A 23301-nucleotide genomic window follows, 5' to 3' on the forward strand; every position below is an offset into this window, starting at 1 on the left:
GCAAACTGGCAGCCAATGCAGGTCATGGAGCACTTTTGTTATGAGCTCTCCAACTCAAGGGGAGCTGCTAACTTCAGCAGTAGCTGAAGCTTTCAAGTCCTCTTCAGTGGTGCCCCAAGTAGATCTTACTGCAGCTTTTTTGCCTTCACATTATAAAGCCATGGCTCACTGCGACCCTGTCCACATCAGATTATATATTATTCCTATTATGGCAGCGTTAGAGACCCCACCAAAATCGGAGTCAGTGGGCTAAGAGCTGTGCAAATGCACAGGAAAAGACAATCCCTGCCCCAATAAGTTTACAGCCTAACCAGACCAGGCTATGAGTGGGATGCAAGTAATATGTCCTTTCCACATATAGAGAATTTAAGCACAGAGCGGTTAACTGACTTGCCCTAAGTCATAAAGGAAGACTGTCACAGATCCTGGAATTGAACCCAGATGGCCTGAATTCCAATCATGTACCTTTACTTTACAATCATCCTTTCTCTCAAAGGAGAACAGTTACAGCCCACAAGCCAAAAATATACCATAGCTGTCAGCTGAGAATTCAGGGCCAGCAATGAACTCAATATGGCCTGAGATTGCAAAATATGCTTTTACAAAGGCCAGATAAACAATTCTGCTAAAAGATACAGTGCTTCCCTTATCCATCATATCGGCTTAATCTTACATAGCCAGTTTGATCTCATCTAGTCTTCACTTTTGTTAGGAATTGACACCTAGTAGCTGAAAAAGCGTTGAGCAGCAGCATGAAGTAAAAACAGGGTTGCACAGTGGGAAATTTATGCCAGCATACAGAAATTTATAACTATAAACTATTAACCAGCTCTTAGACACCTCCAATAATTAAATTTAAACAGAAAAAAAGTTTTATTTATCCACTGTTAAGATTAACCAAAAACCTCATTAATCTTTTTCTTGGCAACTGATCTAATTAAGCAGAAGTAACAACACAGATGGTTCTCCCACTCTCAGCATAAATACATGACTGAATGTTAGGGACCAGATTTCATAACTGAGCATCAATTGGTCAGTTAATTGTTTAAAGGGTCCTTTGCATACTCGTCACCACTGTGCATGCAATCACAGTAATTCTACACAAATATGGGTACTCATTTCTGTGACTGCAAACGTACCCGCACAATTATGGAATTGGAAGCAAGGGAAGATTTAAATACAAATACCCATTTTGTAACAAATTGTAATACAAATCCTTTTTTTTTTTTAAATTAGCCCTCCTCTACTTTTATTTCATTGACCACTTTTGTAATAATTGGGCCTAAAAATTTACCTTAATTGTAAGCTTAACTGTGGGAAAGTGGATAAAAAGTTTACAAAATGTTCCAATCACGTGTATCAATAAATGTCAATGGAAAAAGATGCAAAAGGGAGACATACTGAATCAGTTCAAACAAAAAGACCTACTGATATAACTCAAGGACTGTGTTAGGACCATGTCTGGTAAAAAAAGAGAAGAGTGAAAATCACAAGAACATAAGAATGGACATACGGGGTCAGACCAATGGTCCATTTAGCCCAGTATTCTGTTGTCTGACAACATGTTTCAGAAAGAGCTAACAAAACTGGGAAATTTATCAAGAGATCCATCCCCGCTCATCCAGTTCCAACTTCCAGCAATCAGAGGTTTAGGCACCCGGAGCAGGAGGTTGAGTCCCTGACCATTTTGGCTGGTAGTCATTGATGGACTTTTTTCAGAGTAACAGCCGTGTTAGTCTGTATTCGCAAAAAGAAAAGAAGTACTTGTGGCACCTTAGAGACTAACCAATTTATTTGAGCATGAGCTTTCGTGAGCTACAGCTCACTTCATCGGATGCATACCGTGGAAACTGCAGCAGACACTATATACACACAGAGATAATGAAACAATACCTCCTCCCACCCCACTGTCCTGCTGGTAATAGCTTATCTAAAGTGATCATCAAGTTGGGCCATTTCCAGCACAAATCCAGGTTTTCTCACCCTCCACCCCCCCCACACACAAACTCACTCTCCTGCTGGTAATAGCCCATCCAAAGTGACTTATCATTCATGAACTTATCTAGTTCTTCTTTGAACACAGTTATAGTTTGGTCCTCACAAGATGCCCTGGCTACAAGTTCCACAAGTTGACCGTGCATTGTGTGAAAAACTACTTCCTTGTATCTGTTTTAAATTTGGTGCCTATTAATTTCAGTGGGCGACCTCTGGTTCATGTGTTATGTGAGAGGGTAGATAACACTTCCTTATTCACTTCCTTTACACCATTCATTATTTTATAGACCTCTATTATATCCTCAGTTGTTTCTACTCCAAGCTGAACACTTCCAGTCTTTTTAATCTCTCCTCATACAGAAGCTGTTCCATACTCCTAATAATTTTTGTTGCCCTTCTCTATAGTTTTTCCAATTCTAATGTTCTTTTTTTTTTTTTTAAAAGATTAGGCAACCAGAACTGCAAACACCATGAATTTATATAGTGACATGATTATATTTTCTGTCTTACTATCTATCCCTTTCCTAATGGTTCCTAACATTGTTAGCTATTTTGACGGCTGCTGCACATTATGTTGAGTGGTAAAAGCTAATTTAGCTATTTTATCATTTTGTATGTGTAATTGGGATGATGTTTTCCAATATGCATTACTTTGCATTTATCAACACTGAATGTCATCTGCCATCTTCTTGCCCAGTCACACAGTTTTGTGACACCCTTTGTAACTCTTCTCAGTTAGTTTTGGACTTAACTATCTTGAGTAATTTTGTTTCGTCTGAAAACTATGCACCCTCACTGTTTACCCCTATTTCCAGATCATTTATGAATATGTTGAACAGCACTGCTGCCAGTACAGATCCTTGGGGGACTGTGCTATTTACCTCTCCCCCCTGTGAAAACTAACCATTTATTCCTAGCCTTTGTCTCCTATCTTTTAACTAGTTACTGATGCATGAGAAGATCCTTCCTTCTTATCCCAAGACTACTTACTTTAGTTAAGAGCCTTTGGTGAGGGACCTTGTCAAAGGCTTTCTGAAAGTCCAAGTTGACTATATCCAGTGGTTCACCTTTGTCCATGTTTGTTGATGTCCCGTGAAGAATTCTAATAGATTAGTGAAGCATGATTTCCTTTTACAAAACCTCTGTCGACTCTTCCCCAACATATCCTGTTCATCTACGTGTCTGACAATTCTGTTCCTTATTACAGTTTCAATTTACCCAGTACTGAAGTTAGGCTTACTGGCCTGTAATTGCCAGAATTGCATCTGGAGCCATTTTTAAAAATCAGCATCACATTAGCTATCTACCAGTCATCTGGTACGGAGGCTGATTTAAGTGATAGGTTACATACCATAGTTAGTAGTTCTGTAGTTTCATATTTGAGATCCTTCAGAACTCTTGAGTGAATACCATCTTGTCCTGGTGACTTATTACTGTTTATTAATTTGTTCCAAAACCTCTTCTATTGACACCTCAATCTGGGACAGTTCCTCAGTTTTACTGCCTGAAAAGAATGGCTCAGGTGTGGGACTCTCCCTCACATCCTTTGCAGTGAAGACTGATGTAAAGCTTCTCCTTAACAGCCTTGTCTTCCTTGACTGCTCCTTGATCATACAGTGGCCCCATTATTGTTTGGCAGGCTTCCTGACTCTGATACACTTAAAAAAAAATTGCTGTTCGTTTTTGTGGTTTTAGCTAGTTACTCTTCAAATTCTTTTTTGGTCTGGTTACTTATACTTTTACACTTGACTTGCCAGAGTTTATAATCTTATTTTCCTGAGAAGGATATGACTACCAATTTTTAAAGGATGCCTTTTTGTCTCGGTCTCTTTTACTCTGTTTAACCATGGTGGTGTTATTTTTGGAGCTCTTACTCTCTCTTTCTTTGGGATATACATATATTTTGATCCTGTAGTATGGTGTTTTTAAAAGTTCCCATGCAGCTTGCAGGCATTTCATTCTTGCAACTGTTCTTTTCAATTTCCATTTAACTAGAGTCCTCATTTTAATGTTGTTCCCTTTTCTGAAATTAAATGCCACTGTGGTGGGTTTCTTTGGCATTTTCCTTCCTAGAATGATTTTAAATCAGTGAACCAAAATTGTGGGCTGGAAATTAGACCTAATGAGAGGATGAGCTATTCCACCCAGCGCTGCCTTTTGGGGTCCTTAAAATAAAAACAACTGGGGGCAGGAGGAAATCACAGGCGATGACTGGCTGACAAAGAATGGGAAGGAGCAGGCTTCATCATCATGGCTGCTACTCCCATGGCCTCCTGGGAATCAGGGATCCACTGTGACATCATCAGGGTTTCATTACCCTGATCCTCAGAGATGTCCTGACCAGACTTGGCCAAGAGAGGGACCCAAATGACGTCATCTCCTCCACTGGCTCTGGCTCACTCCCAAATACCCCCTGATAAGAGACTGTTACTCCCAACCCCTCACATGTCCTTTTCCTTCTCCTTCTCCATCCCATATTTTCTCTTTCCTATCCTTTCACCTTCTGTCTAAGAGAAGTCTGGCCTAATCAGCTAAAACTGTATGCTTTGCAACATTACTGTAAGCCTGTGATCAGAAATAGGCAACTAAAAGCAATGGCCCAAACAGCCTGACACAGGTGCAAATTTCTTAGTGTGGCTGTTTTTTTCTAGCAGTCATGTTGCAAGTGAGAGTTAACACCAGAGACAGCAGCTCCATTTTATATCATTGCTGTTCTTTTCTCTCCCCACTTGTGTATTTGTCTTGTTTTGTCTTTCAGGAAATGGGATCGGATTTCAACAACTATAGCTCCAGCCCATTTCAACTAACTTCTCTTTTCTCCAGAAAGGACAGTTTTTACCATTTTAAATACCATCTAAAGACTTGTCTACATGTAAAATTTAGGTAAAAAAAATCCACACCCCAACTGCCATACCTATGTCAACCTAGCCCCTACTATAGATGCAGCTAGGTTGACAGAAGAATGCTTCCCTTAACCTAGTTACCATTGCTTGGGGAGGTAGTGTTCCTGTACCGAAGCAAAAACACCTTCCATCACTGTAGCCAGTTATACCGACACAGCTATGGCACTGCATAGGATAGGAATGGCCTAAATGACAGCGAAACAAGGGTGGTGGCAGGGGAGGTTCCTTTTTAAAAACTCTCTCCAGCTAAAGGGATCAAGGTACTTGAAAATGAAAGCCTTATTTAATACTTAGTATTTCAAATGCTTTAACTTCCTTTTCTGTATCTTTAATAAAAGGTTAAAAGGATGTTTAATGATGTGTTTGCCAGGGTATCAAGCAGGCTGAAGGGGCCGTATCCCAAACCTCGAACCTTGTTTAAAACTGTTTAATGCTGGACAATTACAGGGTCACGTTAACACTTTTGATGCTTTAGGCCCATTTATTCCTTCAAAATTAATGTACCACCACTTGCATGCATTCCTACGAGTATCAAAGTGTTCAAATACTTGCTCTTTACAGACAGAATGTTGCCATCCTTTAACTACATTATGCTAATATAAAAATATGCATTCATTCAGTCATCTTAAAAAAAAAGTGTAAAGACAAAACTTCAAAGCTTTGGCCCATGGAAAGCATGCAGCAGACCTGGTCCATGCCTAATTTTCTTTTCTATAGCTATCAAAAATATTGTGAAACAACTTAACATTTACTACAAAAAGTTCATTTTTAAATTTTATGTGAAGAAAATGTGTGGGGGGAGGGATAGCTCAGTGGTTTGAGCATTGGCCTGCTAAACCCAGGGTTGAGAGTTCCATCCTTGAGGAGGCCATTTAGGGATCTGGGGCAAAAACTGGGGATAAGTCCTGCTTTGAGCAGGGGGTTGGACTAGATGACCTCTTGAGGTCCCTTCCAACCCTAATATTTTATGATTCTATTCTATTCCATGAAAAAAAGCCTATGAAATCTAATTGTCACATACTAGATTAAAAGACTGAATTAATTTACTAACCTCATACTACAATTCAAGCAATTCTGAAGTGTTTCAACTATAGACACTAGAATTTTAATTTTATTAATAATTTTTAGACATTTATTGCACATAGCCCTAAAAATGTTGTATAACAATTTATGTCCAGTAACTTTAGATAGCAAAACTTGTTTTGGGGGTTTTACACAGAGAAATCTCATTTTGGAGCGTAGATTTTTGAGGACTGATACTGGAAGAAGTTCTGAAGTCTCGTACATAAACTACAATATTGTATAAGCCAAATCTTCCCTAAGGGATGGCTTCTTTCCTATCTGCAAGTGGAGACTTCAAAACATTTCTCTCTTTTGTGGCAAGGAGAAAGAAGTGGGAGGTTTTTTTGTTTGTTTTTTTTAGTGATTTTTCCATTTACTCTTTCAGAATAGATATAAAAATGGGGCAGTTTTACATCACTCACCCCAACCCCCATGGCAACTGTTTTTCCTGCTTGGAAGTTTGGAACGATAACAATATCAGTAGAGATGGATTAGTGAGTAGAGTGCAAATAAAGTGGTCAGTGGCGCAAATTATCACATGGATATGACCATCACATGTATGATCACATTTTTTTTCCCCTTAGACTGTAATGGTCATTAAAGACATCAAATGAACAGAACAGCTACAGTACTAGCAACAATTTTGCAAGTGTTCTTACATACACAAATGACATTTTAAACTTGATCTAGAGACCCCACCCTCTTGTAATGAGAAGGTAGTTCAACTTCCAGACCAATGCAATACTTGGGTTCTGCTCAGACTATCAAAAAAGTTACCAACTGTACTTTATTATTATTTTATTTTTGGAGAAGTCACTAGAACCAGGGCATAAAACGAAGTATTTTCATGTAGTCCTCAAAGAACCATGATTTCACTCAGTATCAATTTAGTGAACATTCAAATAATTGTCTCACTGCTGGAAGGCTTGGTATCTCAGGATTAGTGTCCTGACGCAACTATTCCTTTATTTCTCTCTTTAGTATCCTTTTAATTCAGAATCTGGCTAATATTATGGTTAATCATACTGAGTTGCCACTGAGCAGCTCATCTACTGCTTACATACAAATCAAAGTCTCTCAACAACAGTTCATTTTGGCAGTCCAAAGTTCCTCCTCCAAAGGCCCCCCATCACAAATAAATAAAGGCAAAAGAGAGACCTGTCAGGGATTTTTAACTGGTTGGCTGACAGGCAACATTAATGTTATGCTGTTTATCAAAAGATTTTCATTTGATAACTAATACTCCAATACTACTAGCCCCAAAACTGGTGGCATAACCCTCTCACTCAAATTCAATTAACAATACTACAAGAATCTGTAACAGCAGGAGGAGTAAAAGCCAGTACGTCAAATACAGCTAAAAACTTCCCCTTTAATGATTTTCTATTGTTTGTGCTTTGGTCTTGCCTACCCTATAGAAAAGACTATAGTAAAATTATTAAAAAAACTTCTGTCAAGTAGTAACATTTTCCTCAGTGAGGAGAGAACATTATGGACCATATCATGCCTGGCACTGGCAGTGAGGGAGAGGCCACAAGGAAACTTCCCAAATTTGCAAGGGACAGAAACGGTCACACTTCTCCACACTGGTTACTGAAATCAGCTATCTGCACAGGGCAAAATAATATCTGGCATCACCCTAAGGGATACAGCAGCAGGCACACTCCCTCTCTGAGCACTAGGGAACTCCCAGGAGGGATTGGACTGCCTTCAAATTGAGCCTGTGCTTATCTGACACAATTGACGGAAAACCATTATCAATATTAGACTATTGTCTACACTTTATTAATTTTCTGTGTTCTGCCTGTAAACCAGAAAACATAGCTCTTCTAGTTTTAGCTCTGACACAAAATCAAAATTTTAGGGGCAAGTTCAGATCCAAGTACTCAGATCAAATGACCAACACTTTAAAGGATGTCAAAATCTGACATTTCTATTTTGTCTCATTCCTAAAAAGAATCTCTCTATAACTATAAAAAGCTTGCTGTAGTATTGTGTATTTCTCTGTAAGTCATTGAGATCAGCTATACACCTTTCAGCACAGCTATGGGAATTAAATAAAACACAGAACACTAAGATCAGCAATCTCATTACCAACATTTTCTACAAATTAAGTGATTATCAAAATCCCTTCCCTTTGTAATCTTCAGTAGATGGTACAGGAATAGTAAGATGGTTAGGAAAAAGTCTATCTTTTCTTGATTAGGCAGATACCCCTATATGTTCATGAACTTTTTCAAACTGGATAAAACCAAACCAACAAAAATAGAAAGTTTCTTATATTTCCATCTGCTGACTGTTTTAAATAATTTGTCATAATACACAATATTAGTGTAATTAGATATGTGGGCACAATTGGCAACTATCAATTCTGGCTCTATCAATCTGTTTCCTTGCAACAAAGCCCGTTGCCAATTGTGCCCACATATCTATTCAGGGGACACCATCACAGGGCCTAATAACATCAGCCACACTATCAGAGGCTCGTTCACCTGCACATCCACCAATGTGATATATGCCATCATGTGCCAGCAATGCCCCTCTGCCATGTACATTGGTCAAACTGGACAGTCTCTACGTAAAAGAATAAATGGACACAAATCAGATGTCAAGAATTATAACATTCATAAACCAGTCGGAGAACACTTCAATCTCTCTGGTCACGCAATCACAGACATGAAGGTCGCTATCTTAAAACAAAAAAACTTCAAATCCAGACTCCAGCGAGAAACTGCTGAATTGGAATTCATTTGCAAATTGGATACTATTAATTTAGGCTTAAATAGAGACTGGGAGTGGCTAAGTCATTATGCAAGGTAGCCTGTTTCCTCTTGTTTTTTCCTACCCCCCCCCCCAGATGTTCTGGTTTAACTTGGATTTAAACTTGGAGAGTGGTCAGTTTAGATGAGCTATTACCAGCAGGAGAGTGAGTTTGTGTGTGTATGGGGGTGGGGGGGATGTGAGAAAACCTGGATCTATGCAGGAAATAGCCCAACTTGATTATGTAAAGAGTTGTCACTTTGGATGGGCTAACACCAGCAGGAGAGTGAATTTGTGTGGGGGGGTGGAGGGTGAGAAAACCTGGATTTGTGCTGGAAATGGCCCACCTGTTGATCAATTTAGATAAGCTATTACCAGCAGGACAGTGGGGTGGGAGGAGGTATTGTTTCATATTCTCTGTGTGTATATAAAGTCTGCTGCAGTTTCCACGGTATACATCTGATGAAGTGAGCTGTAGCTCACGAAAGCTCATGCTCAAATAAATTGGTTAGTCTCTAAGGTGCCACAAGTACTCCTTTTCTTTTTGCGAATACAGACTAACACGGCTGTTCCTCCTAAACCGTTCATTTTAAGAACACTTTCGCTGCAGATTTGACAAAATGCAAAGAAGGTACCGAAGTGAGATTTCTAAAGATAGCTACAACACTCAACCCAAGGTTTAAGAATCTGATTTGCCTTCCAAAATCTGAAAGGGATGAAGTATGGAGCATGCTTTCAGAAGTCTTAAAAGAGCAACACTCCAATGTGGAAACTACAGAACTCAAACCACCAAAAAAGAAAATCAACCTTGTGAGTGTGGCATCTGACTCAGATGATGAAAATGAACATGCATTGGTCTGCACTGCTTTGGATTGTTATCTAGCAGAACCTGTCATCAGCATGGACATGTCCTCTGGAATGACGGCTGAAGCATGAAGGGACATATGAACTGTTAGCACACCTGGCATGTAAATATCTTCCGATGCCGGCTACAACAGTGCTATGCAAACACCTGTTCTCACTTTCAGGTGACTTTGTGAACAAGAAGCGGGCAGCATTATCTCCTGCAAGTGTAAACAAACTTGTTTGTCTGACCGATTGGGTGAACAAGAAACAGGACTGAGTGGACTTGTAAGCTCTAAAGTTTTACATTGTTTTATTTTTGAATGTAGTTATTGTTTGTACATAATTCTACATTTGTAAGTTCAACTTTCGTGATAAAGATATTGCACTACAGTACTTGTATTGGGTGAACTGAAAAATACTATTTCTTTTGTTTTTTGCAGTGCAAATATTTGTAACAAAAAATATAAAGTGAGCACGAACCCTTTGTATTCTGTGTTAAAATTAAAATCAATATATTTGAAAATGTGGAAAACATCCAAAAATATTTAAATAAATGTATTCTATTATTAATAGTGTGATTACTCATGCAATTAATTGTGATTTTTTTAAATAGCTTGACAACCCTAATATATTCCATCTTTGAACCCTTGTACAAATGTATTTGATCCTTTATTTATTACAGCCATCTGGTTTTTATTTGTATAGTAAATTAGTTCATTTTTTAAACAAGTACTGGATCACATTAAATGAAGTTGCAGATTTTATTCAGAAAGGCAAATAAAGGTGTAAATAAAGCTTCTAAAATGATACAATATGGACTGCAACTTGAGAAAAATACTTGAGAATATTTACATGCTTTAGAGATGTTCTTCAAACAGGAAGGATGATTTCTTTTTTTTTTAAGGGGTCATTTCAAGGGTCTTTGAAAGGTAAAAAGGTTTTTGTGACAAGTTCAGTTATCCAATTACAAATATTAAAAAGAATATTTCATAACTTCTATGGATATGTCTACACAGGGATAAAAAAACCCACAGGTGTCCCAGGTCAGCTGACTCTGACTTACAGGACTTGGGCTCCAAGGCTGAAAAAATTGTGTGTAGACATTTGGGCTCAGGCTGGAGCCTGCACCCTGGGACCCTGTGAAGATTGTGAGTCCCAGAGCTTGGGATCCAGCCTGAATCCAAACATCTACACAGCAATTTTTAGCCCCACAGCTGACCCAGGCCAGCTACAGCCATGGCATGCGTCTTTTATCCCTGTGTAGATGTTCCCCATCAGACTAAAACTAAACATTTCTTAAACTATTTCAAAGCCAAAATTTATTTGATACCGGAGAACTGTTTCAAGCTTGAAGAAAATGTTTGCTACTATTTTTTTCTTTTGCTTTAAAAACTGCAATTTAATAGGTGTATATAAATCATGATTATCTTCAAATTGCAGATATTTTACTTTATAATAAGACAAACATTTTAATACACGATTTCCACCTCTAAGGCGAGAAAGTACTTCGGATTTTACTGATCCATCTAAGCAAGACCACTGCAATTGGCTAGTTCAAAAATAAACTGGTTCACATGAGCAAAGCCTAGCAAAGTACAAAATGGGATAAATAACTATGAGTTGCAGGAATATGGGGAAAGTCCCCCTCTAGGCACCTGTCAGTTAGAGGTCCAACTTAAATAGATCTCGTGATTTTAATTATTTTGCAGTTACCCAAAAACAGCTCCGTAGAGGCCCATATATTACCATTGTTCAGGTAGTCTTTGGTATCAAGAGAGAAATGGGTGCCAATCTTGCATACAGTATTGAGAAGCAATGAGCAAACCACAAGAGCAAGGTGAGGTTTGACCATCATGTACTGTCAGTTGTGCTACTCCTGTGTAATAGCCATAATCTGGCTACTGAACTAAATGGAGCATCAGTATTTCCAGTATTCCATAACCTGTGTTCCTATGTAAATATTGTTTTTAATTTGAGACAGTGACAATCTGGAATTTGTGGTTTGTAACCAGTAAAACAAATGTACAGTTGATTTATGAGGTAGTCTTTGCATGTTTCTGGCAACAATATGTTAGAGAAGATGGTCATATAATAGATTAAATTGAAATTAATTCCTATCCTCTGTATTGTAATTTTCTTCCTGTCTTCTTTTATAAGAAAAGTGATCATGTCTTGCCCCCTCCCAAGCTAAAAGAAAATATTTAAATTGCAAATATTGCGCAATAGTTTAATCTGACATTGAATACTAACATGTTTTAATCTAATCTCCTTGAGGATGCACTGATCAAGGATCTGAATCTGGAAGCAAGACCCTTTCTTGAACTCAAGTCTTGTATATTAGTTGAATGCACTGCCATTCTTTTGGGTGTCATTTCTCATATATTTCTATTACAGCCTCTCATAACAACTCAAACTGATGTCATAAGGGGAGAGGTTTTAAGAATCCTGCAATTTCTTAAGAGTGATGTACACAGGCAACTCAATTCATCAGTCAGTAAAAACTGAATTTTTAAGCTGTTGATCTTGAAAACAGAAATAATGATGAGATTTGGTTGTAAGAGCATAGTCAATGATATAAGGATAGATATCTTGCACATAAGAAGTTTCTAGTTTATGTGATGAATCCATTTAAGTAATTGTGGCCTGCTTTTTGGGCCATGCTTGCTGAGAGTCTACAATACATTATACATTATTAAGCATAGATGTTTTTATCTGAATTGTGATGGACTGTTAAGAATTCATTGTTTACAAAATATGGAATTAAAAATGAATACAAAGACGAAGACAAACTGATATAGCAATGTTTTAGAAATATACATTTCAAGGGCTATAAAGCTAACAGTGAACATTACTATATATACTGCAGTAACAGCTGTTATCAGAAAGGGTATAGAAGAGAAGGGTTTAAAAAATTAGTCACAGGCACACAAGTGATACACCTCTACCTAGATATAACGCGGTCCTTGGGAGCCAAAAAATCTTACCACGTTATATTGAACTTGCTTTGGCCTCGAGCATTTCTGTTATTCCTGCCCCGACTGACGCCTCAAACCCCCCGATCCATCCAACTCCCCGCCCCCGCTCCCTGTCCCCTGACTGCCCCAACCCTATCCACACCCCCACCCCATGACAAGCCCCCCAGGACTCCCACGCCCTATCCAATGCCCCAGTTCCCTGTCCCCTGACTGCCCCGCCCCCAGAACCTCTGAACCATCCAACCCCCCCTGTTCCCTGTCCCCTGACTGCCCCCCGAGACCTTCCGCCCCTTATCCAACCCCTTGGCCCCGGCCCGGCACCCTTAACACACCGCTCAGAGCAGCGTGTCGGAGCCAGACACGCTGATGTGCTGATCCCCTGGAGCGCGCAGTCCTGTCCCCCAGAGCGCTGCTTTATCACATTATATCTGAATTAGTGTTATATCGGGTCATGTTATATCAGGGTAGAGGTGTATTTATTTTTAGTAGATGTTAAGCCTATTGAATAATTATGAAATATTAAATATTTATCCTGAATGTCTAAGACTTCATATATTCATAAGAATAAGAACATAAGAATGGCCCTACTGGGTCAGACCAAAGGTCCATCTAATCCAGTATCCTGTTTTCCGACAGTGGCCAGTGCTAGGTGCCCCAGACGGAATGAACAGAACAGGTAATCATCAAATGATCCATCCTCTGTCGCTCATTCCCAGCTTCCCAGAGGCTAGGGACACCATTCCTGCCCATCCTGGCTAACAGCCATTGATGGACTTATCCTCCATGAATTTATCTAGTTCTTTTTTGAACCCTGTTATGGTCTTGGCCTTCACAACATATACACACAGTTTAGCCTTACACATAAAAGCCTCAAATGCAAGTTTTGATAATGGGATTGTTTCTCTGAAGAGCCATCTAATACTTTTCTGTTTATAGATAAATAATCTGATAAATGCAAGGACAATGAGCATAGGCTGTGGCATGTCAAGCTACAAGTAGTCTTAACATGAATATACTTTTTCCACATTTCTTCTAGCAGTTGCCTTTATGTATTAATTGGCAACGCACTTACTGGTTCTATTGGTTTGCACGACATTTCTAACAATTAATTCCATACACTGATTACTTGTTATAAAAGTGATTTATAAAAAATTTTTACAGTGTTTTCTGTTTTGTTTATACATTATAAAACCAATACGTAAATTTTGATCAGCCTAGAAAACTGAAAATTAAAACTACATTCTGTCTTAAAAAACTTAGTCCTGAAAAATTAACACATTAGGTCCGATCCAAAGCCCTTTTAAGTCAATGGAAATATTCCCATTGACTTCAATGAGCTCTGGATCAGGCCCTTTCAGTGTTACAAAAATACTATATATTGAGATGAACACACATAATTATTTTGGGAATAATATAGTTGAGTGCCTAGTTACAGTAACTATCAGACAACTGAGAGACTGCGTACTTGTTTTTTGAAAGTACTATATACGTTTGATTTGATGGTCCTGATCTTTAAGACTAAAAATAGTACTATTACCAGACAAGCAAAAGTATTCGAATAATTTAAATTATATTCAGTGCCAAATGGCATTAATGTTGTGTGTGTCTAATCTCTCAGACACAAATAGCTCACTACTTTTACAAAGATAAATCTACTGATGCTTAAAAAGGAAAAATTGTAAGTGTTTCTATGACGTATATGTAGAATTTGGATAAATACTATGCAGATTTCTTAATACAGAAAGAAAATATCTTTTTAACCTACATAAAATCACCACAAAACACACTTGACAGTCCAGGCAGGAAATTAGTTTCCTGTTACTTTTCTGTAAAGCAAACAGAGTGTGTAAGCAGTCATATCAGAGGGAAACAGTCCAACTAAGATATCTTACCAGAGCCCCTCATTACAGTCCTGTTTTTCCTTGATTTGGGGGATTATCGTTTGCTGTACTTATTATCTGTGTAATGGAAAGCAGAGGCAAATCTCAAAAAAAAAAAATCACATCTTTAACAGTTTTAAAATACTATTGCACAATTAAAGGCCCGCAAAACCAAAAGCTGTTAGAAAGTTAAGGGTAAGGGACAGAAGAGACGAATGCTCAAGTGCAAATGTACAAAAAAAAAATCCAGTGCAACTTGTTATGTAAGTGATTAGGAAACTGTCTATACTCTTATGGAATTATCAATTTATTCTCCCCATTATTTTAGGCAATAATTGAAATTTTCTCACCAATTGCAATATATATATACACTATATAACATCTCTTTATGAACACAAGCAGAAGAAACATGCACAAAGAATACATCACAATACTCATTTAAACTTTTAACTTAATAAGCAATGTCAGGTAACAGAGTATGAAGTATCATCTACATTAGATTTTCATAATACAGTTTTCCATAGCAGGAATATTAAAGTTTGGCTAAAAGACTTAATTTATGCAAGCCTATATTCCTTACATGTTCCAAAATCTATTCATCAAATTAGGCTTGTAATGGTATTTTTTCTAAAATTATAATGTGTATAAATTTGAACAAATTATTAAAGGTCTGGATGTGACATCCAGAGTATTATAACTTTTATAAACAGACAAAACAAAATCCAATTCTTTGGAGAGGGAAACAATTTCTTTACTCTCTCATGTTAAACCGCTGACAAAGGCAATATTAGCTCCCGTCTTAAAACTGCTGTTGCTGTATTTTTTAATGTCTTCCTTTTAATGTGAATGATGTGACTGAAAACTAAAAATGCATTATTGACTGAAGAATGCTTGTTAATATCATACTTTTCTAGTCACGGGTCATTTAATCCATGGACTAGTTAAAGTGACATTGTAGTTATCAACATGAAATTAAAATAAAATATCAAGAGATATCTATATATTGCATAAAAGCACAGTGTGAGGATATCAATAAGACTGATATTTTAATATTGCTTAACTCTCCAAACAATAACATACAACATTGCCCTATACGGTGACAGGGAACAAACAGTGCAAAGCTTGTGTTTTCCTCTACATTTTGTTCCTTTTTGTGTTCATATGTCAAGGACTCTGTTAATCAGGTGCAACAACCAGTCCAGGTGACATCTTTATTCTGTAGCCAGCGTTTTATAATAAATAAATAAATAAATAATCTGCTAGCATGTGTGTCCCTCAGTTGTGTCTAAACTACTTAAGTTTATCAGTGCAACTTGCACTATGGATAAACACCCAGTGCAGAGTGCAACATTGCAGAGAATCCATAGTATCCATCCTCTTTTGGGCGATCACAATTCACCATGTCTACAAACAACACTCGCTGAAAACTGTTGCACTCACACTGAACCGTAGGCAACTATCCCACAGCTCCTTGCAAATTTCTATTTACTGCTTCATCCAGTTTTCTATTTGTAAAATGTAAAGTGTCCAAATGTGTATACATATACAAGTTGAATAAAGTTTTCAGAAGACTGTAAGTGACCTAGGTGCCTAAGTACCCAAGTGACTTTTGAAAATGGAAACTGGATACTTTTGAAAGTTGTCTTTATGCAAAAATAGATATAAGCACTTATTTTACAAGTTAAATGAGCAGGCTTGAGGAAACTGGGGATTTGGTGAAACAGTTATATCTCACTGGTGCAGCTCCAACCCCAACACAGTCAGACTGTTCTAACACTGCAATGGAGCACACTGATCTGATGCAGAGTACAATGGTGGTGAGCTTTGCTTTGAGCATGAGCAATTGCCACAGTGCTAGTCAGGGATGCTGGAATAACTTGTGTAGTGGGAGTGCTGAAAACCAAACTGTGAACCCTGTATATAATGGAAACCACTTCAAGTCAGGGGTTGCAGCAGCACCCCTAGTATCCCTAGTTCCAGCACCTATGATTCCAGTACTCTGTGAGCTGCTGCAAGCTCTTTATGTGGACATGGGGTTGCTAGTGTATGCAACTGTGCATGCAAAGCTAAAATTTTTCTAATGTAGACAAGGCTATGAAATGCAACAAGTCACCTCTGCAATGCACGTTAGCTGAACTAACCTAAGAAATTTAAATCCCACAGCTTCTTCTGCATTTTGGTCTCATATGACAACACAATATACTTTTATTGGTTGGAAAAAACAAGTTTTTCAGTAAATATTTATATTCCACTATGGAAGCACCGGTTACAACTCAACTCCATAGTTAAAGCTGAGTTCCATTTTGCACTTAAAGTGATTCAACCTCTATTTTTTATGAAAAACAGCATATCCTCCCCAAAACTTACAGAATTTACTTTTTGAGTGTTGGATTAATTGTCTGAGAATTTAAAATAAATCTATTAGAGTTAACAGTTAAAAACTGGGTCCTATAAAAAATTAGTATCTCTGTCTTTTCTTTATTCTGAACTATCTTAGCAGAATAAAGACACTTCCAAATTTCTATATTATTAAAATTAATGTTATATTTGAAGAAATTATGTTGAAATTAGGTTAAATTACTAACAATTGTATCTATTTATTATAGTTATGTAGGCTACAGCCAGGCTCAAATCAGCAGCTCAGGTAACTTAAGTGCATTGTGTCATCAGGTGTAATTGGAGACTAGCATATACTTCAGCCTTCTTTGAAATATAGTAAATCAATTGCATCTCAACCTCAAAATTCAAGAATGATGTTGAGTTTTGGGAACAACACAAACACTCAAGTACAAGAGTGCATACATGTAATGTACATGAATGCTTTATAGCAAGGTTGACATTTTTAAGCTACCAAAGCTATCAAGAATTGTTCTTCCAAAAAGATTTGCACTGCAAACTCTTGTACTAATAACTTACAAAAAGGTTAGCATTCCAATATTCCTGCAACTTCAGGTTTGCGGAGATTACCCATTTTCTATAATTGTGATTTAAAGATGGCTAATCTGTACTAGCTATTAATAGCCAGGTCTCAAAATATAAGGCTTTGAGAACATGGGACCAAAAACAAGCCCAGGGTGCAACCTGAGGCCCGGATCTGAGGTAATCCAGAAGATAGAGCCCCTCTCACACAGTGCAGCAGTATGACTACCATCACTTCCCTCTTCTCCTGTCGGCTATTACAGTACTGCTGCTGTAAAGATCATTAAAACTTGCAGAGATTACACTAAATCCAACAGGAAGATACAATAGAACAGATGCAAGACCTTAAGGCAAAACTTCATAGTTGTGACTTTGTGTATTGGCACATACAGAAAATAGTCTTGAAGGCCCACAGATGCCACAGAGTTGCTTGGGTTTTTAGCTAGGATTAGAGTCTAAACTTCATTTTGAACTTCCTGGATTGGAAGAGTAATGAGGTAGTGATTTAACCACTGCTTTTCAGAATGGACAGATTGCTGACTTTTTCAGGGGTATGATAACAAATGAAATAAATAATTTCTTCACTGAGGATCTTGCAAATGTTTCAACATGGCTAAGAGTCCTTCCTAAATAAAGAAGCACCATTTAAGCACCATCTTAGTCCAGAAACTAAGAGCCTTGGGACATTACAAAGTGGGCCAAGTAGCTGGAAGTGAGGAGGCTTCAGTGATTTTGAAATACAAGAATCCTAGCCTGTATCTCTGAAACACCTTAAGGGTCAGATTTCTCAGAAAGGACAGAATTTAATTTCCCAACTTCGTCCTTGTTTACATGGGACAACAGGATCTGATTTCAGTAACTGTTCCTACTTGGTTTACCACCAAAGAGCAAGATTACTAAAAGTAATGTTTGGGTCTATTTCAAGGCCTGAACTTTATGTTTAGTTGATGAGACATTTTCAGCAAGGTCATTCATGGCTTTATAAAGTCTCCCTGAAAACATGTCCCTCCCTATACAGAAAGGACACAAGCTTGAATTAAGCAGTGATTTAGTATCTTGTCCAAAAGCAAAGACATGGAGACTCTGCTTAACAATGCAAGGAAATCCATATAAAGGGTAGTACAAAAACAGTCTGAACTTGTATCATAGAGGTAAGAGCAGGATAAACTATAATGAATTGACAATTTGTGGAGAGATGAAGAAGCAGTTGTTTCAGGAGAAGCCAAGAGCTCTCCTTTCTACCATTTTATTAGGTACTTAGCTATGTAGAAAGAATGAACTGAGATGGTTAGATGGGTTGCCATAGACCTATAAGATTTTAAAACTCTTTCAAGTAGATTCTGGGGCTGGCTTTTACTTCAGTGGGATCCAAGCAGCCACCACAAACTATTTTAAGGACTGAGGACCAGCATTTCACATTAATATTGGGGAACTTATAAAGCTTGGCAGCATTAGCAGGAAAGGCAAATTCAATGTCATGAGCATCTTACAAAGATATTTTCTGACAGACACAGATGAACTGCATTCTTAGGTTTTTCTTCCTCTACTATAAGTTAGAGTTCCCTTGTAGCAATGTATAAGTAGAAGGTTTAATTCTATGCATTTTAGTAATAATTTCAGCATAAACAGGAAATTCATCCAGAAGTCATTAAGTCCTTCAGTACCTCTTACGACCTGGAAGACTCAACACCCTTATCATCATCATCCTCTACCAGGTTATCTCAGAGGATGAGAGAAAGGAAGGCACTTGGATGATTAACTCTTCATAGCTGTCCCCAATGAGATTTTCCTTATCGGACTTTGGCTGAGCTGAAATTGAGTTCATGCTCTTGGGAGGTGGGTACAACAAAAAATAGTGCTAGCCTTTGCAGTAGAAGCTGATTTCTTTGTCTTAATGGTAGGCTGAGTGAGAGGTCTTGTCTGTACCTCACTTCCACAACTGAATTATCTATAATGAAAACTAAATTGAGTAGAAGGAACAGAGGTGCATTGTGTCCCTTCTGGAAATTAGAAATAGACTGAGCAGAATTTCCTACCTCTTCTGTAGGTTTCTGTGCTGCCAAGACATGATTGTCAGAACTCCTAGCTGATCTTGAGGTAAAAGGTCCTGGAACAGCAGGAAGCTCCAAATCAGTGTCACCTGATGGTCTTAGAAGTCCTCAGAGCAACAGAGGCAAATAGACCCAGCAGCTGGGGGTTGAAGAGGCACTCTGCAAGTTAGACATTTCTTGTCCCCTTTTCTCATTTTATTTGTTGACTCAGAGTAACTTTTTTATTTTTCAGCCATGACAGAGCAAGGGTACTTTTACGATGTACTCTGAGCAAAAACTGGAGAATTTAGGAGACAGTATGTGACCAAGAATCCTTGAGGCCAAACTTTTTGGAGCAATTTGATTGATCTCTGTGTCACTTGCGTGACAAGAATGACTGACAAGCATTCCACACTGGTGTAGCAGAGACTGCAGAATGGAATAATATTTTAATATTTAATTTTCAAGACCTCTAGTGTATTTTCTTACTCATTTGTAGTATATTGGCAAGTTTAGCTTCATGCTCATTAAGTGGGAAACAACATAAAACTTAACGTGGAAACAATATAAGAAAGGTAGTGATTTTTGAACCTCAAATCCTATCTCCCCCAAAACCATTTGTAACATACTCTGTGCACTGGAAGCTAGCAATAATATCTATGTGTTGGGAAGAATGACAAAAGTTACATCCTCATTTTCAATTATACCAATTCAATCATGCATCCTCCAAGTCACAACAGCCTTAATTCTGCCACTGACTATATTGCATTTCAGCCAAAGAAATCCTGCTGTCTTAAATTATATTTAAATGTTTTGTTCATCTCATAATTATAGAGTAAACATTTCTATCACTTCTCAATTAGAACAGAAATCTGATGCGTGAAGCAGTGCTGGCTACAGCTCAATTACTACTGCCAAGATTTGGAGGTCAAGCATAAACATTAAGAGCAGATTGTGTTACTGAGTAGCAGATCAGTTATTTATTTGTATGACCATATTTTTTAGCATCTTGTATTTTGTTTCAATAGATTACTGAATCTCATACACAGTAGAAATAAATGTGGTCATGACAACAACAAAAATGACTTTGTGGTTAGTTTTCATTAGTATGGGGCCTTTTCACTAATGTCTGCCCTCCTGCTTAGATCACCTCATTCACAGAACAATGCTTACCTTTTTCTCATTTTCTCCCAAAAGTCTCATTACTAAATAATTAGTTTGTTGATAATTTGGAAGTGAAGATGCTTTCCTGTCAAATTTTATATCATAAGAAATATATGACCTACATTAACTTCCTTTAAAGTCTCAAGGAGATTATAAATGTTCCAGCTGACTTGTAAAGCTATACATTATATTGGCCCTTCTTGTTTTAAAAACAAGAACTAAATTTGCACTGTACTCTTCTAATCAAACCATCTTATGTTCCGTAGTGCCAGTTTAAATTTCTGGAAAAGTGAGTCGTTTAGTAAAGGACTTAACAATTTTTAGAGATCATCAGTATGAAAAAAACCCAAAACTGTAGTTTTAAAGACTATGGCCAAAGTTTTCAACATTATGTGCCTGAAGTTAAACATCTAAATCTACATAATGGCATATAAGTAACCAGAATATTCAGCACTTGTAACTCCTGTTGAAACCATGACACCCTAGTTTGAAATGTTTTGCATACAAGACATTCCAAGTCATGCTACTGTACTATTTACATTTATTTATACTAAGCACCAAGAAATTTACATTAAGGGAACTAAAACTGAAGCTGGACTGTACTGTACTATAGGCTCACTAACAGTAACCCACTGATATCCCACTGTTAATTATTGATTTCTGACTGAGCAAGTGTAAACAAGTATAATGCATCAAAATGCACCTTGTTCATTTATTTTTATAGCTATAGTTTAGCTTTAATTATTCACTGCGGTAGTTTTCTAGAAAATAATAAGCCTCAAATCTTGAAAAGTAACCCTTGAAAGTAACATCTGCTCTCCACCAAGATAAACAGAGACAAACATATATAACATAGTAAATGTATCAAATAGCATGCCATCTTTTGTCTAACTTACTTAATAAAAATTTGAGTCACATTTTTGAAGTAAAACATGCACAATCCATCTGCACATATCTAATTTATGTGCAGGACCTATATATCACATATGCCCATTGCCCAACTAATCAGCCATATGTATACATCAGCACCTGATTTGGACATGTGTATTAGGTATGTCTATGAATATTTTAATTATGCACAAACTGAATGTAACAGCATATTATAATTTTAAAGAGTTGTTCAGTGCACCATTATTGCCAGTATGTACAGTATTATAAGCAATTCATAAGAAATCTGCTCCCAATTAAGAAATCCTTAGAAATCAGAAGTTTTATTCATGAAGCTTTCTATCACATTTCCAAGTACCTACTGGGATCCTTCATGGATGAATTATTGGTTCTACTGGGACAGCAATTTTATTAGCTCACTCAGTTTTAAAATGTGAAAACAAAATGTTGATTTGTAAATGTGCACATTAGACTTTAATAACCCATGCTGGGAAATTATTCAGTCACACTTCACTCAGAAAAAGTCATTTACTATTTATGATATTTTAGATTGTTCATATTATGAAAAGCAAAAATTTAAAATGATGTAAAATGTACAGAAAATATACAGTAGAATCTCGCAAATTCACAGAAACGACTGGGGTGAGGGTCCTTAGTGAATTTGTAAAAAATAAGTAATTAAAACCAAGGATAACGCACCACAAAATGTACTTCGATAATTAAATAGGTATACTTTAATCTTAATTTATAAGAGTATTTAATTGTCTACAGTACTAACGAATTTTCAAATATTGAATAATATTCAATGTATGGAATAATACAAATATTTTGTATTGTTAAAACTTCTTTATTTTTGCAAGTCTGTTATTCAGGTGTTAAATCTCCATAGCAAAGTGGGGACAAGTTTATTAACAAGTCTAAATCCATGAGATTCTATTGTATTGCTAAATGTTAAACACAATTTTCAAAGTCGACAATACCTTTCATTTGCTGGATACCTATAAGTAGGATGAGAGTAAAATATACTGACAACATATGATATTTTTCAGATATTTTAAATTCAATTTAAAACCAGATTTGTTTTCAGTCTTAGAAATGTATTTTTAGTAATAGGAACTCATTTCGTGTCCTAAACCATACTATATTATTGCTGGTCACTTAAAAAGGTGTAGTCTATAATCCCAGAGGCGCAGCATTTTCATGTATTAAAGTGATCTCACCATATAATCTATATTTAAGTGTGCTAAACTGGTAAAATACCCAGGATGAAAATTAAAAGCCAAGTTTTGAACTCTGATCCAAATACTGGTCTCTGGCTAAAAATAACACTGTTCCCATGTGCGGATAAGAGGACAGAATTTGGCCCATATTATATTTCACTAGTTTAAAAAAGTGACACTTCAGTCCATTCTGAACAGCAGAAACATACTTAACATCTTAAAAACTTAAATTACAATATCATAAGTGAATTTAATGCATTTTTACTATTTTAAATATTACTTTGTGTTATGATTGGCTGATTCTACTTGAAATATTGCTCTAAATCTCATTTATTTGTTGTTCAAAACAGTTGGTGCTTGTAGGACAGGTCCTTTTTATTTAAAAAGGCCACATTAAATATCCCCCTACACAACCACAACCACTCCCACCCTTCCTGCAATGTTTTGGTCCACGTTACAAACATCATTACAATGATCTACAAGGCTATATTTAAATAAAGAAAGAAAGAAAGGAATAAAAGTAGCATCTAAAGTCTTAAATTTGCACAGCTTATTCAGGTCACTAATTATTCAGTGCTCCATAAGGAATGAGTTATACAGAGTTTTTCACATTTTGAAAGTAACAGACCAGTAACAATGATGGAAACACTTGTCATTTC

At 37.0% G+C, this 23301-nt stretch overlaps 1 protein-coding gene across 3 annotated transcripts in view; it reads right to left on the reverse strand.

The window, feature by feature from the left end:
• MINDY2 (MINDY lysine 48 deubiquitinase 2) overlaps nucleotides 1-23301 on the reverse strand; it is a 109514-nt gene that overhangs the window by 26267 nt on the left and 59946 nt on the right. The window lies entirely within an intron of this gene.

Source organism: Caretta caretta, chromosome 10 (genome assembly GCF_965140235.1).
Source record: "Caretta caretta isolate rCarCar2 chromosome 10, rCarCar1.hap1, whole genome shotgun sequence".
Lineage (NCBI taxonomy): Eukaryota > Metazoa > Chordata > Testudines > Cheloniidae > Caretta > Caretta caretta.